The sequence below is a fragment of the Pygoscelis adeliae genome, unplaced genomic scaffold (assembly GCF_000699105.1).
Source record: "Pygoscelis adeliae isolate BGI_AS28 unplaced genomic scaffold, ASM69910v1 Scaffold27, whole genome shotgun sequence".
Classification (NCBI taxonomy): domain Eukaryota; kingdom Metazoa; phylum Chordata; class Aves; order Sphenisciformes; family Spheniscidae; genus Pygoscelis; species Pygoscelis adeliae.
Genome location: NW_008825410.1, coordinates 3,520,191 through 3,531,682, shown reverse-complemented (window position 1 = coordinate 3,531,682; position 11,492 = coordinate 3,520,191). Strand labels below are relative to the sequence as shown.

The 11,492-nt window shown below is 40.8% G+C and overlaps 1 protein-coding gene across 1 annotated transcript in view; it reads left to right on the top strand.

Annotated features, from left to right (window-relative positions):
• The window catches only part of LOC103922447 (pituitary tumor-transforming gene 1 protein-interacting protein-like), a 46,851-nt gene that overhangs the window by 1,038 nt on the left and 34,321 nt on the right, over positions 1-11,492 (top strand). The window lies entirely within an intron of this gene.

The following is an 11,492-nucleotide window of genomic DNA, read 5'->3' as shown; positions in this document are numbered from 1 at the left end:
CCTATCCCTTCGTGTATCTACTGAGCAGGCAGGTAACACGCCTTAGAAGCAGCATAAGCTTTTTTGTACGTTTTTTGTTCCACTGCTGCATCAGCATTCATCAAGCTGGACACACAGAGGCCTCATCGAAGGGTAAGAGGGTGGTTTCTGATTTCAAAACTGCTTTTTACCTATGTTCCAGTCAGTTTGCTCATTCAGGTATTAGGCTGCTAGGGATGGGGGCTTTGTCTTTTGGGTGTAGCAGCTGCAAGGAGATGTAAAGGCTGAGCACAGGGCAGTAGAAAATGTGGTGAGCTGGAGGGTATGAGTGGTTAAGGCTGTTTTGAGGAGAGAGACCAGAAAGGTGGACTTCAAGAGCTGGGTGGTTGTCCCAGTTTCTGTTCTAACAAAGACAAAAATATGTAATTAAAGCTCTAAGAATTTGAATGAGCTTCACTCGGCACCAAAGAATCCCAGAATATGATAAGCAAACTTTGCAAACACAGTGTATGAGTACTGCCCAAGCAGTATGTGTCCTTGGGAACCACAGATGTTGACCCAAGTGCTGAGCACCACTGCCTAGCTACATGCCATGCCAGAAGCTGCTGTGTAGCCACCACTGCCAAGGGTGGCATTTTAGCACCAAAGCTTGGCACTCTCCAGTCTCTCTGTAGTCTCACTACTTGGTATTACAGCACTTCCACCAGTTAGAGGGTCTGTAACCATTGACACTGCACTAGTTTTCTTCCCAAAGCCGCAGCGTATTCATAAACAAATACGTAAGATCATTTACAAATTCACATTGGAGTTTAAATAAATACTAGCAGCTACGTCAGAAATAAGTTAAGTGTTTCCTAAAACAGGTCCTGGATGTATCTTAACTTACTGCGGACACTTTCTGACCCACTATTCAAAAGGCTTCAGCATGTGATTTTTTGATGGGCTTAAGCAGATGTAAATATTGTCTGCTACTAGAAGATGAAATCCCATCTTCTTGCTCCTTTTGCCATTTACCTTCTTCTCTGCTTATTTAGTTTTCAGCCTCCCAGGCAGCTAATCTGGTCTGCCTTCTGGTCACGAGCTCTACTGCCAACACAAAGGAGGCAGTGGGAATGCATGAGTGGAAGTAGAAGGGCAAGATGGCAGCCTTAGGTTGATTCTTCATGAAGCCTTACTTTGAGACCTTTGTTTTCTCACTTAATGAGCAATTTACAAGAGAAAGACTGTGTTAATTTGAATTTTTTTTAAGGTGGGTTGTGTTTATTAATTGTAGATGTTGTTGAAAAATGCTGCATTTCAAGAAAAACATTGAACATTTATTAGCAAGGCAAAAAATCATGTTTCAAAACATTTCAAAGTTTGTTGCCCTTTCTTTCATTTCATTCTAATTGACTTAGAAAAAGAAGGTATGGCAAGGAAAAAAGGTAATGAAGCATAAAAAAGAGTTGACTTTTTAATTGAATTTGAAGATTACACTGCTTTAAATTATGTATGTCTTAAGAAATCTCAACTGATATTTACATTAGTAAAGAAAAGAGCTAGTTTTTTAATAGATGAATAGTGCCAAATATTAAGATATTTGCATTAGCTTATAGGTTAGATCCACATGGTTTAGTGTTATCTCTGTTTGAAGACTCAGCATCATGGATGACTATTATTGCACTGTTTTGACTCTTTAATCAAGTCAGCAACAATAAAATGCTCAGGTTCTTTCTACTGCTGTGCTAAGGTGTTCTATAGACAGGTTGAATTTCCTGGCAAAAGTATCACCTCAGGAAGCAGCTGACAAGGAATTACGTTCCCACAAAATAGGCTCAGTGGGAGGGCATTTTTTTTACAGTACAGCTGCAGATAAATCAGACTGCACAAATTTGGCTGCCTTTTGTGGTTGCCTATTCTGCTCGATTCAATTACACATCTCCCAGAGAAGGCCTTGAGAATACAAACCCAGTCATCAAAAAAAAATTCACCTTTCTGTTCTTTCTTAGGCTTGTGGGGCAGGCACCTTCAGATCTGACCTGCCATCTGCAACTCTGACCAAATGCTGTTGAGCTCCACAACTGCAGAGGTGAGGACATTTCCCTTGCAAGGAATTGGGAGGGCCAGCCTAACAACTGGGAAAGAGCTGGCTCTGCAAGCTTGGTGTCACATAGGTAGCCACAACACATGAGGTTTCTGGCATGGCGGCTTAGGAAATACTGAGGTGCCGGTGGGGCTTTCGGCAGTTCTTTTGTCAGCTGCCGCTGGCTTACACAGTTCATTATTTATTATGGTACATCAGTTCCAGTTAGTTTGCATGTACACTTTCAAACGCCATGTGGCTGCACCTTAATTAGGCAAGGAGTTATAAGTACCACTAATCTTAGCAGCTGATGCCTATATGCCTCACTTGAGAAGTCATCTGAGAGCTGTAATTCTCTCAGGCTCTCAGCACTAATCTGCTTAGAGCTCCTGTAGGAGATCTTGAACACTGGGCAGAAAAGAATTTGCTTGGACTAGATTTCACTACTCACGGTAAGATTCAAACACATCACAGAGACTTTTTGGTTTAAAACACAGGAAAAGAATTCAAAAAGGTCTTATTAGGTAGATAACATGAAAACAACATAATTTGATGAAATATGCCTCTGAGCTGCTTGTGCATGCATACTGAAGTATAAAAAACCCTGCAGCTTTTGAGTTTGACACTCAAGTCAGCTAAGTAAATTACCGTTTCTTGAGAAGAAAGGTTGCCTTTGACAGTTTCTGTCCCTAGAAAATTGTCCTTTTCTTCTAAGACCCTTTCTATGCATCATAGCTGTCTTTGTTTCATGGGCAGCCCCATTCCCAAAAGAAGTCCAGGTTCTTCTCCCTGCTTTCCTAGCCTGGGCAAGTCAGTTCTCTGGGTCCAGATTTCCACAGCAGCCCTCCAGTAGGCATCTTTTACAAGACAATGTCTCAGGCGACACCTCCTTTTTTTTGCAGGGCACCAGAGATGGCATGAGGGTCTGTAGAAGCTTCTGTACGGTCTACCATAGATAGCACAGCCTATGACTGGATTTGCTTGAATACTATTGTAAATTAGCAAACTAAAATTGATCATGCTTCCTGGGTTGGTCCCGGAAATTATTTTTTCTCACAGCTTTTTTTATAATGTTTTACATTTCATTTTTTTATTGATAATCCTCTACTGTAGCATTTTAACACATTTTCTTTGGTTTATTTCTGTGCCCAGCTGTCACATCTTTCTCCTAACAGGAATAAACACAAATTCCTAAAGGCTGAAAGCTATTCATTTGTTTTCTTGAACTCTTAATCTTTCCTGTATGGCTTGAAGTGATTATTATATTTCCCGAAAATATTGTCTGTGTCTAACCACGATGCGTTTCGTGTCTCTTGCTGGATAAGTGCATAACTGTGACTGAACATAAGAAGGGAGAATGTAGCGGAAGGCAGGACTTCCTTTTCCATTGGCACAGGCATGGAGGAAAACACCAGAAATTTGGACATCAGGTTTGAACTGAAAATCCCCATTCAGTATACGATCCAGCAGAAAACAAACCTGTCACCTACTGTTTAGAAAGAAATGGTCTGTAAATCAAAACAAGGATTTGATCAGAGTTGTTTTGAAAATATATGGTGTGTGAAGGCAGACATTTGTAAACTCCCGAATTCTCCACATCACAGATCCATACCACAAGCAAGGAGATTTGGGCAGGATGTTGTGTCCACTGGAACACTTGTAACACTACTACTTTCTGAAACAGTCGTTCTCCGCTTTGGATAATACAGGTGAGTCTATATTGTGAAACTTAGTAAGATGGTAATCAACACTAACTTCTCTGTATCTTAACTTCTTCAAAGGAGCAAGATATAAGTAATTGCTACAGTCAGGGTTCCAGGTTAAGTAATTCTGGGATGTGTGCTGGAATGATACATTCCTATTTTTAAATATGGAAATTTTATATTGCATATGAAAGAAGAATAGAAAGGATTCCTTTTCTGCGATGGTGTAGAACTGGTACTGCACAAAACTTCTGGAAAATAACTAGATACAGATACAATTTCTTCTTAATTAGCCTGAATTAAGGCAGTGGAGAGGGGAAGATAGACCAAAGCTACAGCAAGATGTTTTGGTATTAGGATTCTTGAATTACTTCAGTTGATTCAAGGAACAAATTACATTAGCACTTTATATTGAAAATAATCAGGACAGAGATATGTGAGAGATCAGTACTACAGTCTTTTCAAAGCTATACAGCATTCTGAACCAAACCTGAGTGTGCAGCAGGGGGAAGAAAAGCTGAAGTGCTGACAAGCCAGGAAATAGACAGTATCAAGAAAAAGACATGGTGTCCAACTGAAACAGTATCTTAACTCATATGATATAGATTGTGAAATGCCAAGAGAAAGTCTGGTCCCCTCACAGTTTAGAAAATGGACTAAATAAGACCAGCTGTGTGGGTAAATACTTCTCCCATACTTTGGCATTAAATTCTTAGCTGATCTTTACCAGTTTTAACAAAAGAAATCTTTCAGAAGTTAGATAAGGCCTGGGAAATAGCAGCCAAGGGATATTTTCTGTCAGTTTGTTAACCCAATAGCTTCAATCAAGTGGAGTTATTCATTGCTGGACTGCAACAGGACCCTTTTTTTGTTGGGCTGTTCCATTTTGTGACTCTCCTATTTACACTACCCCAATTGACTGTAGCTCTACAACGTGTCTCTTGCCCCAGCTGTGACTGAGGAGATTTAATGAGGCAAAGCCAATGATAAGTACAAAACATGCGATTAAGTCTCATTACATTAATTCATTCTGGGGGAAAAAAGCAGAATCTTGAAAACAGATTTCTCTAGAGAGCAACAGCAATTTTAAACAGCAGAAAGCAAAACAGCATGATCCGTGTGGCGTTACAGCCATGTTCCCAGGGAAAGCCTGTGCCCAGTGAAACCACAAGACAGAAGGCAACCCACAGGAAGTCATGAGCTGCCTATCTTATTTCACAGCTGGATGAATGCTGCTCCGCACGGTTTTCAATTACAGAGGTGCTGTGGCAAGAGCTGTGGAATTTAAGTTTTATGAGACATACGGATGAAAGTCAAGTCGTCCTTTAGTCATAATTGTGGTGTAGCTGGGTCTTAGGGATGTCCCGGTGTGCACACTCAGTGCACTAAACTCATTAACTCCCTGGGTGTCCAGGAACTCCTCAGCTAGTCCCTGCACAGAAGAGACATTCAACTGAGCAAAGACAAGGTGACAGACCCAGCTCCTCACCACCTCCACAACAAAGGATTTGACTAACTCTTGCAGGAGATTTTCAGGTGGGGATTTCAGACAGTCCTGAGGATTCCTCCCAGGCAACTCCTGCTGTGCCAAGACAAATTTCCATGCCTAAATGTGTCATTTAACATCCTGGGTGGAGAATCTGGCCCTTCCAGAGACTCCTGGTGGTTCCTGCTGCAGAACTGACCAGATTGCATGCAGATGAGATGCTTGTAAACAGCCTGTAGAAACCGTTCCTGTAGATGCAGAAATGGTCACACAGGACAGTCTTCTTGTACATAGTTAATACAGTAAGATGTTTTAGTTTAAAATAATCTATAGCAATGGATAATGCATGTGCTGAAGTAGTCGTGCAAGATAAGGGACCAGCTGCAATGTGAGAACTGAGCAGAGAAGCGGTTAGGGGAGTCTTGTCTGATCCAGCGGCTCAGGTCACCACCCAGACTGCAACTGACCGACCTGTTTGGGAGATCTGAACAATACCCTATGCCAAGCTTCCAATCATGATTTTTCTTAAACAAATACTCTGTCCATTTTTTGTGCAACACTGCTCAGCCAAAAAACAAATCAGCCCTTCCATCCAAGAAACGCTGCATTTAACAATTAGTCTTTGTCTAGATAAGTCCAATGGTTTTCAAAATAAATTAGTTAGCCCTGCTAGAATTGATCAGTTCAGTACATGTTATATTAGAAAATTCATTGCTCTCCCTTGTTTGAAATATTAGAGAGGACTAAATGTTAACAGCTGTTCATGCATTGACAGATTTTACCAAAATACAAGTTTTGAAGCACTTGGCTCGTCATTTTGGTCACAGTAGTATTACAATAAATCTAAGAATAGAATATAATTCAATTAGACTGTGATTCAGTACTATTAACCATTCTGCAGAACAGTGCACATAGCAGTGATATTCGCAACTATTCCTTTTAAAAAAAAACCTCACATGTAACATGAGCTGTGAGAGTCAGAAGGCAAAAATTTTCACTATATGTCTTTTTTGATGAGACTAACATTTTTATCCCAGTATAGCCACAAGATAATTGAGTAATTATGTAGACACTCTTTGAACAGTATGTTTACTCCCTAAATATTAAGTGTGTGGTTACCTGAGTATTGTGCAATGAAAAACAAAGAAAATCAGCTGCTACTTAACACCACCCTTAGCAGAGATACTGAACTGATCCTATATATTCCTCTAGGCTCTCTTTTTGGAAGCCAAAAATCACTGTGGGTGCAAATTTTATTTCCATGACAGCAAGGGGCCACATCAATTGAGAAGACTGACTTACTTTAACTGTCCCAGTAGTATTCAGCTGATCATGCCTGAATTTATTAAGACCATTTAACAGCCAATTTAATCTCCGGTTTCATCTCAGGGTTTGCCTGAAAGATGAAATCGGGCCACTGTATAGCAAAATTGCAAAACCTTGAATAAAGTATATCACTTTCCCTCCATACTGCATTGTTCTAATCCCTACAAATATTTGCTATCTGTGTATTTGCAGGACTGGAGCTAATCTGTTTATGATACTTACCACTTCTAATTATTAGGATTTCTAGGAGTTCTGTGTCAGTGAAGATTATTTATGAAAGGGTGGTGGTTATAAGACAGAAGGTGGATATTGACCTGGAAGGTCTAATTTTCTTTATTTGATCTTGAGAAATAGCCTGAACTGGTGGCTGCAACTTTTCCTCTATAAAATGGCATTATTAATACTTTGATTTTTAAGAAGATAGTTGTAAGAGCCAATTTACTAAAATCTGAATACACTCTTAAGGATGACTATATAAAGGTGCACATTCTCACTCAGCAGATCTGCTCCCTGTAGGTGTTCAATCACAGTTAGTAACTCACTTTAACAAAGTACTAGACCTCACGTTACCCTCTTGCATGACTTCAACGAAGCCTTAATATGAAGCCAACATGCGTTTAAGCTGGTCCTGCAACTGAAAAAAAAAAAAAAACCAAGAGGTCCTTCTTCTTCCTTGGGATATTAGTCGTGTCCTCACAATTCCTCCTCTGCTGTGCCAGCACAAGAATTTGGTCCCCTCCTCAATGACCCAGATAGGGTATCACTGATCCAGCTGAAAAACAAACTTTCAGCTGCATCAGTTCACTATAGGACTGCAGAAATGTTTTTGTTCATATACCACAGTGTTTGTTGGATGCAAGAACAAGCATTCAGGGAGAGAGAAGCACAGGCTGCTTTTTGTGGGAACACTGATCTAAGTACACATCAAATTGCAACCTGAAGATACATTCATGCTCCAGCCAGCCACAAACTAAAACAACCTTTTTGAACAATGTATTGCTGAGGTAAAATGCCTTTTACCAGGGCTTATGTCTATAAGCCCAACACAGCAAAGAAAAAAAAGTGACATTCTAATCACTTACATGACTTAGCAGCTGAATTATTTATGCATAGTGTAATCAGGCAAGCTGGGTAAACTCATTCACGGTGATGAAGTCATACTGTCATTAAGGGAATCAGCTGAACACACACAGACTTTGTAACTCATATGTCACCTTTGAGATTGTTAGCACCGGTAATAATGAAAAATAAACCAGCTAAAAAAAGGAGACAAGACTCTGTCAGCCAAATCTGTTCTTTGTTCAGCTACCCAGTGAACGGCACATTCAGCTATTCTATCACAAGGGAGGAGCTGGAACAGAGGTGAGGAAGAGGGACCCTGGCCAGAGGTGCTGCTGAAAATGCATAGTAGAAACACTGTTCAAAACCCCAGGCAGAATCTACAGAGCTGGCAGAAAAATCCTTATTATCATTTGAAATGAATATGGAATTATGATAGAAAAAAGCAAAATCTGTTTAAGTTCTGAGATTTTCTTTTTGTTTGTAATCTGAATACATATTGCTTGTTCCAAACCCAGTAGGACACTGGTAGGTCACTTTTTCATGTCTTCTACACTCCATTTCCTGGGAATTTATGTCTGCTGAGGGAGCGGTTACCTAATCAAGAAAAAAAGTGATTCGTTACTGTAGGTATAGCTATTGTGAGAGAACTAACGTAGCTGTTAATAGATTATATTAGTGTTTTTGTCCCCCAAAGGAATAAAGCTAGATCAGAGAAGATGGATGTAACCATACTTCCGAAGAGCTCTCAACAAATTCTTTTTTTCCCCCCTCTCCCATAACTCTTTGCTCCAGCTAAAAGATACTTCCTTTAGAATAACCATGCTATAAGCAACTCAATGAAAAATCACAAACTCTGGCTTGGAATTTGAGCTGTTTTATGAGATGTCATTCTTCACTGAATACATAAAACCATCCAAAACTAAGATATAAAAAATCAGCTAGAGGACTTCCCCTCTGCCTCAAACATAATTCAGTACATTTAATCAAAATCATGTAGAATACAACATAAGCTTTTGAGAAAAAGAAAATTAATGAGAATAGCTATATAAAGTCATTTCAAGTATACTTTTAGCTCAGTATCTTGCCTAAAATGGCAGTCAACAACAGATGCCTAAGGAAGAACATCAGAATGAAGCAACCATATAATGCATCTTCCTTGGCAGTTACACACAGCTTTTGGTAGTGTGGTTCAGGGACTTTCTGAACCAGAGGTGATATCTTGATATTTAATAACTGTTAACAGACATATTCATGGGAAAAAAATCCAATCTTTTTGGACTAATCTAAACTTTTAGTGTCCTTAATATCCAAAGACAGAGTTTCACAACTTAGCTATACTTTAGGCACTTTATTTTCTTCTAAGTACTTTTGTTTTCAATCTTCTACTTGATAATTGTGTTCAATGCCCTCTAGGTCTTGTATTACAAAAGGCAGTCATTCTGTGTTCACTTTTTCTGTGCCACTCATGACTTTATACATCTCTGTCATATGCCTCCTTAGCTATAGTCTATTGAATTATTACTATCTATGTAAAGTTTCTTATCTTTGCTAGTCTTTGTCACTCATCTATGTGTCTCTACTATTCCAAGAGCACGTTCCAAGTGACTCAAGAATATGGAAACAAGAAAAAAAGAACTGTTTCAGAGCATAAAGATTTATAGGCTTGAACACGTGGCAAAACCTGGTCTTCAGATGTCCCTGTTCATTGCAGGGGGTTGGACTAGATGATCTTTAAAGGTCCCTTCCAACCCAAACCATTCTATGTATCTATGATTCAGCCAGCTGAAGAAGGCTGGAGTCACAAGTCAGTATTGTCCTACATTAAGCTCATGTAAAAACATCTTGGTTTCCATATGGCCTGTATACCCACACTTTGACTTTATTTTTCTAACACTCCCTGAAAACTGAGAGGCAGGGATTCTAGTGCTGCTGGCAAATATCCAAAGATGATATAGCCAAAATGAAATGTTGTCCTGGTTTCAGCTGGGATAGAGTTAATTTTCTTCCTAGTAGCTGGTACAGTGCTGTGTGTTGGATTCAGGATGAGAATAATGTTGATAACACACCGATGTTTTAGTTGTTGCTAGGTAGTGCTTACACTAGTCAAGGACTTTTCAGCTTCCCATGCTCTACCGACTGAGAAGGCTGCAGGTGCACAAGAAGCTGGGAGGGGGCACAGCCAAACTGGCCAAAGGGACATTCCATACCATGTGACGTCATGCTCAGTACATAAACTGGGGGAAGCTGGCTGGGGGGGCCGCTGCTCGGGGACTGGCTGAGCATCGGTCAGCGGGTGGTGAGCAATTGCACTGTGCATCACTTGCTTTGTGTATTCTTCTTCTTATTATTACTAGTAGTAGTAGTAGTAGTATTTTATTTTATTTCAATTATTAAACTGTTCTTACCTCAACCCACAAGTTTCCTGACTTTTACTCTCCCAATTCTCTCCCCCATCCCACCGAGGGGGGAGAGTGAGCAAGCGGCTGTGTGGTGCCCAGTTGCCGACTGAGGTTAAACCACGACAAATGTAAACAACTTTTTAATGCACAGGTTGAAACTTCATTTAAGGTAAGGGCACCTTCCAATCAGGCCCTGCCGAAACTGCCAAATCTCTCTCAAAGCCATCTTGGTGTGGTACAGCACTCTGTCAGCTTTGAAGGCCAACAGCCTTAGAACCAAGCAACAAGACTCAGGTTTGTTCCCTTAAATTTTATGCACTGGCCTAAGTCACCAGAGTTACTAGCAGTTATCCTAATTCCCTCTGAACTGTTTCCTGGAGCTACTCATCTTTTACTGTGTGGGATTTTAGGGAGATTAATCTCTGCAGTAAGGTGAATCAGGTGTCTAAAATTAGATAGGACGGCAAGGTCAAGCACTGTGAAGAACATTCTTCTTATTCCTTGTTAAGGCTCAAGTGCATTTGCAAAAGCACGTCGAACAGCAAAGAGCTGCTCTCCCTATGCCTGCAATACTTTCAATAACAACAATAGTATCATTACACAAGGCTAATAAAGGTGGTCTAAACGCTATTGTGTTTGAGAAAGAAGGTCACAAGCAACTGGAGTCACTGCTGACTGAAACAGTGCCATGCTTGGAGGGAGTGTTTGCTTCCTACTCGAAGCAGAGTCGTTCAGCACTAAAAAAAACTACACCAGTACTTTGGCTGTTGATTGCACAATATCAAACTTCCCACTCCTGAACACGATCACAGAGAAGCTAACAAAGCTCAGCTATAGGATCATTTAATTAAAGCAAGGTTGGCTGTCAAAGCATGGCAAGGTATCTCACTTCATTGGCCATTAAGGACCCGATTTGGTGCCTAACCACAGTTGTCTAGGGCTGTTGAGATGCCCACAGTTTCCTATGTGTCCTTACCCTGCCATCTCAGAGGCTTTGGCGTCTGCTTCTTTCATGCCTGTGCTGTATCTTGCAGCCCTATCTGGGTGTTTTGTATACCCCTGGGCACTTCAAAGAGCACATCGTGCTTCTGTAAGGCCCCAAGAGGCACGTCACCGTGGAAAACCAAACACTCATTAATCTTTTAAAATGGGAAGGTCATGGCAAATTTTCACATTTGCCTCCATCTGTTTATTCCCTTCTCTGGCCAGCCCTGACTTGGGGATACCTTTGTTGGCTCTGTTGGCTTTGGCAGCCTGCTGGCCATCCTCACTGAAAAACGACACCAGCAAGCAGGAGGCCGGGCGAGGGATCCTCCACCTCCCCGCCCTCACAGGGACCGGAAGAGTCCACGCAGCAAAGGAAGGAAAAAAGAGGGTCAAATCAAAAGAATAATGAGCCTTGAGGGCGGGGAAAGAGGCCCGCTATATCACAGAACTGAGCCTGCAAGTGACTGTGGGTGACTTGCAGCCACAGC